This window comes from Pinus tabuliformis, chromosome 2_1 (assembly GCF_031772625.1).
Source record: "Pinus tabuliformis cultivar Carrire ecotype Pingquan chromosome 2_1, CPIR1, whole genome shotgun sequence".
Classification (NCBI taxonomy): Eukaryota; Viridiplantae; Streptophyta; class Pinopsida; order Pinales; family Pinaceae; genus Pinus; species Pinus tabuliformis.
The window spans coordinates 932,812,439-932,818,438 of NC_142299.1; the positions used below are offsets into that span (position 1 = coordinate 932,812,439).

Here is a 6,000-nt window from a genome sequence, read left to right on the forward strand (position 1 = left end):
TTTATCACAAATTTGTCATTATAGAATCTTTTGTTGACATATATGCATCAAAATATATATGGATATATATTATATAAAATTCACTCCCAAAATTGCTCCTAACATGGGAGGTTTGGAAAATGTTACTCCTCGCTCCTCCTTCCATTTCCACTTCCCGCTTCTACTCTCACTTCCCACTTCCGCTCCCACTCCCAAGCATCCTTACTCTAAAACATACATGCATCACATTACTAATACCTCTATGATCTATGTTTAATGTGTGTGTTAATATTTTATACCTGTTGCAAAGCTATTGATCCTCCCAATGATGGGGGAGTAGATAAGACAACGTACATGGCACCTTAACCCTTTCCTTACGTTAGTGATGAATAGGTTGAATGAAAGTGAAGGAGACAATGATACATATTATTGATTGGTATAGGGCACATGCATCCCACAAGAGATAGTTAAATAAACTATTGTTTGGAAGAGGGTGCATGCATGCTAAGGGCATGCATGTCACACCTTCAATTAATTCCAATTTAGATGTTGTTTGAAATTTATCAATTTTAGTTTTTGATAAACATTTTCTATTATTAGAGGTTTTCTTTTGTTATTTTTAGCATGCATGATCTATTCTTACTAAGAGGGAGTAGATCCTTAGTAAATTTGAATACTTATGCATGAGAAATTCCCATATTAGGTAGAGGATACAGATCTCAATGAAGGGATGCATGCTTGCATGCTCCAATTCATCTTTTGATGGAGATGCGCTTACTTGGCACTCTTACCATGCAACTATGGTGCACTAGGTGACTAGGTTAGGGTTGTGATTTGAGAAAGTCCAACGATATAGGATTTTTCATGTGTCCATATTCATTTTACTTTCTCTCCTCTTCATATTCTATAAGTGAGATGAAAGGTACGCCATTGTGTTGGTTATCAACGTTTTGTTTTGCATTGTTTTAGTGTATCTTTTTCAGTGTTCAGTAGAATATAGATGCAATTGAGAGTTCAAATCTATGTATTTTCCATTCAAATATTCCACAGTATGTATTTGTAAATCAACCAACTTATAACTGCCTCTTTTTTGTTGAAACTTTTAGGTTTTCAGCTACCTAGTATTTAGGTTATTCTTTCTAGGTGCAGAATTTTCTCACCATTCTTAATGAAAATAAATGGATATAAATATAAAGGGGTATAAAAAAATGTTAATGAAAAAACAAATACCTACAATATCTAGTGAAATTAGGGGCTTTTTAAATTGGGAAGCTATATTGGGTTTGTATTGGTAGGGGGTTAAATAATGTGATTTTAGAGGTATTTTCCAATATGTAGTCAAATTAAAGGTATTGTTTAGTATGCCATGAACGCACATGTTATGTTAGAGGTTCATTGAGTGAAGCTCCCATGACTACCATTTCTACTTATTGTTTTGGTAATAAAGTGTTTGACGGTAGAAAATCCATAGAATTCATTAGAACCTTAAAGCATTTGCATATTCATGAGTTGAGAATGTATTGTTGTGAAATGAAACTACTCCGTTAAAGCATTTACATATTTCATGAGTTGACAATATACTCTTGTGAAATGAAACCGTATGTGTATATATGCATCCTTTCTCCCAATAACCATATTTTAGGTTTAAAGGTAGGTTTAAAGTTTTTTTTTGTATTTTTTAATTAAATTTATTTAAAATCCGATAAAAAATTATTGGAATCATAAATTTTTAAATTCTCTACAATTTAAATGCTAACTTTTCAAATTCGTGTTCCATAAAATTTTCAAAATCTAAATCAATTTATAAATTAAAAAAAAATAAAAAAAATCAAACTAGATATTATTTATTTCAACTCTTCATAGTAAAAGATTATTTCAGATTATTCTAACCAAAAACTTCATAGAAAACTCACTTTGTGGTCCACTGAAAGGTGGGTGCATATGATGTTTCTCCACCGGTTCCTTGGTTGGATTTATATATTTTAGTACATTTCAAAAGAAAACTCACTTTGTGGTCTACTGAAAGGTGGGTAACATGCCTTAAGGTCTTCATGGCTTCTGAGCATATGATGTTTTTCCACAGGTTTGGGTAGTTAGATTTATATATTTTAGTAAATTTAAGTTTTGAAAGTTAGTTTAATTAGTGGTCGTTGATAAATATGTTTTTCCACTGGTTTGGGTAGTTGGATTTATATATTTTGGTAAATTTAAGTTTTGAAAGTTAGTTTAATTAGTTGTGGTTGATAAATATGTTTTTCCACAGGCAGTTGGATTTATATATTTTGGTAAATTTAATTTTTGAAAGTTAGTTTAATTAGTCGTTGTTGATAAATATTTAGCTGATTGAGAAATTATAGAAAACTCATTTTGTGGTCTATTAAAAAACATGACCAAGGTTTTCATGGCTTAGAAGGATATGATGTTTTTCCACAGGTTTGATTAATTAGATTTATAAATTTTAGTAATTTTAAGTTTTGAAAATTAGTTTAATGAGTCGTTGTTGATAAATATTTAGCATTGAGAAATTATAGAGTTAATTTTCCAGGGTCAATCCTTCAAGGTATTTTCAAAATTAAGCTTTATTAATTTGGCCAAAAATATTTCCTCATACATTGATCTGTTAAAATTTTCAAAAAATTGAAAAACAAAAAGTCTTTCGACGGGATGATTAATCGTAGATGGTGATTACGACTTCTGATTGAATAAGGTGAGGTATAAAAAACTTCAATCCACCCTAAAACTTCCCCGTAGCTATGCATACATTGTATCCTTTTTTGACATTGTACACTTTCGAGGACGTCCGTACTCGTAATGAAGGGTTAAAATGTTAAAAATGTGGATTTCAAATTTTAAAATATTTTTATAAAAAAAATTAATAGCATTTAATAGAGGTAATTGTTTGAGTCAAAATATGTTGGAATTTGATTGGTGGTGGTGGTGGTGTTGTTGTTGTTGTTTAAAAGAGGGTATGAATTTTATTTTTAATAAGAGTGTGACAATTATAATTGGGATTTCTAAAAAAATTCACAAGATTTTTAATAAAATATTATTGAAATTTCCATTATTTTCTAAACAAATTTATAACTTTATTAGACTAAATATATAACATGGTTACCAAATTGGAGTACAAATTCATATTTGAAACATAAAAAATGGACTATCTAAAATTCAATATGGAAAGAATTTGAATATATATATATATATAAAATTAAAAACAAAAATCAATATACTCAAATCTCAAAAAAAAAAAAAAAAATCATTAAATCTTTATGTCACAAGAATACTAATCATGCTATATGGTTAAAAAATAATAAAGAAGAAATTACATCAAATTTATTAATATTGCAAATTAAAAAAACATGTAAAGTAAAATATAATAATATAAGTAATAAGAATTTAATTTAAAAAATGAATATTGAATATTAAAATTGAGTTTCAATTGATCCACATACTAAGAAATTTATGTCTTAATCTTTAAACGTATATATATAAGCTTTAAAAATATAAAATCATTTTCATTTCTAAAAAGAAAAGCATGCATTAGTTCAAGATTTCAAGCGGCTTTGGGTTTAATTAATGAAAGCTGAATTATCACCTCATGGATGGAGATTTGAATACAATAAAAATTTCATGGGGCTTTGGGTTTAATTAGTGAAAGTTGAATTATCACCTAATGGATGGAGATTTGAATACAGTAAAACATCAGATTATTAAATCCAAAATTTAAATACTTTTTTTTTAAAGGGGTACAAAACCCTAGAAGAAGCTCACCTTTTGCTTAATTCATGGAGCGGTACATCAGACATATACATCATAGTTGCATCATCAGACATACAACATAATCTCCGACTTAATTCACGCAGCGATACATACATCAGACATATACATCATAGTTGTATCATCATATATACAACATAGTCGCTTCTCATATAGTTGTGTTATCAGACATACAACATAATTGCTTCTCATGAGACTGACACCTGTGTGGAGAGATTATCATTAAACCCTCCCAACCACCCTGAATATCTTTCATTGATCAAAATTTAAATACTTATAAAAAACTATATTAAAAACATCACATAAATTTCACATCCAAATTTATTCAACAAAAGACAAATTAATATTAAAATAATCACATAAATTTCACATCCAAATTTATTCAACAAAAAGACATTAATATTCAAAGACAAACCTTTTTATTATAAAATGTAAAAAGAAAAAGATATATTTAAATTTTGCAACGGCCTACAACCTTGGTCATCGCTATCGTCCCACCTCTATCGTCCAAAAGAATTTGAAATGTGTTTTAGATTTTTTACAATTTTTGAAATAAAAAAATTATCTTTTTTCACATTTTTTAATATAGAACTTTTCTGGATGGGTTTTTTTTAATATAGAATTGGTGATAAATCGAAAATTCAAAGCCGTACTGTATTTCACGTGTTAACACACGAATCGAAACGAATCAGCGAATATTTGATTTTTTAAGCCAATTCACCTGAATTGGTTAAATAGGGTATTTAACAAGATGAGTTGCAAGGCAACTAGTCCCTGCCTAGGGGTAGCGCGACGGTTTCACTCTGCGGTTAAGGACTACTAACCGTAACCTCTGCTTGTTTGCCAGACCACTCACGTGCTGTTTGATGCAGTTAGAGGCCAGCGGTTAGCTTTGCGGTCAAGACAAATGTTAACTGCAACCCCGATGGATAGCATACCCCGATCACATGGCACAATCCTTCGTTGCAGTTACAGTCTCTGCTATGGTTTTGATAACCCGGCGGTTAGTACTGCACTGATCACATGCCCCAACGCGGTTAGCTATCCCGATGCCGGGTACACCTTTCATGTTCTTCCAAAGCATAACACCTGTGCAGATAATTCATTGGCCGCATGTTTTTCCAGAGCATAACACCCTGCACATAAACCATTGGCTCCGTCATCACTATGCCAATCTGTAAGCATTGCCATTATCGCCTTCACTGTCGAATACTGGAGCTGTTGCAGAACGAGCTCTATCTGCTCAATGGCGAAGCCGTGGAATTCGAAGTTAACAAGATACCGAAGTACTTGCAAATCCTTGCCATTTAGATTTTGCGTGTATTCAAAGTCACTTGCTTTGCAAAATTCAGTTATATTTCTGAAAATCAATGTTTTGAATGAGATATGGAAGAATGTGTTGCAGAGGTTGTTTTGAATAAGATATAGAAGAATGTGTTGCAGAGGTTGTTGAATTGAGCTTAAATTCGGTAATGGTTGTCGCTGCAATAAATTCGTGATGAACAACAGAGGTAAATTGTCTTTATTCGTTTTTAAAAGCTCTAACAGTAAAAGTTTTTCTTCACTGCATACCGAGACAGACAAAGTAGAGGTCCTGGGTGTATCAAGGGCTTGCAATTGACAGGCCGTGTCCTTTAATTCTGCGATGTAACTTGCTATCAGGTTTGAATCTTTAGCACCTATATTTTTCGCTACTTTTGGTTGCTGTAGCTGGATACATTCTGATTCGGCTTTTAGTTTGCTAATACATTGAAGTGCATGCCTTTTATGTATTGCCACTCTGTAGTCTCCACGTAACACTTACCAGTCAGCTATGGGAAAACAAGCGATGGGTATTTATGTCACAAATTACCAGCTTAGAATGGTATTGTATTGTTCTGGTCCTCTGTTACTTTTTAAATTTTTTACTGTAGGACACCTTGCCATATCTACTCTATTATCTGCAGAAGTTAGAACAACTCCAGCTATTGAGGTCATCAATCACTTTAAATTTGTTACTCTGCAGGATACCTTAGCGTATGTATTGTACTATCCACAAAAACCACTTGTAACAACGCGTGCCATGGAACATTTGCACTTTAGGGAGCTGCTAGCAGGGATCGTAAGTGTTTTTCTAATTTAATTTTTGTTCACAGATTTTGATTTTGGCTATTTCATGGCTAGTAATAATCTTTCACACAACTTTCTGGTGATGTATATTTGTTTTGCTATTCTTTCGATTCCCTGATTTTTAAACAAGTCTAA

The 6,000-nt window shown here is 31.6% G+C and overlaps 1 pseudogene; it reads right to left on the reverse strand.

The window, feature by feature from the left end:
• Nucleotides 1–4,825, reverse strand: part of LOC149203708 (26S proteasome non-ATPase regulatory subunit 1 homolog A-like) — a 40,269-nt pseudogene extending 35,444 nt beyond the window's left edge.
• Nucleotides 4,826–6,000: the final 1,175 nt, after the last annotated feature.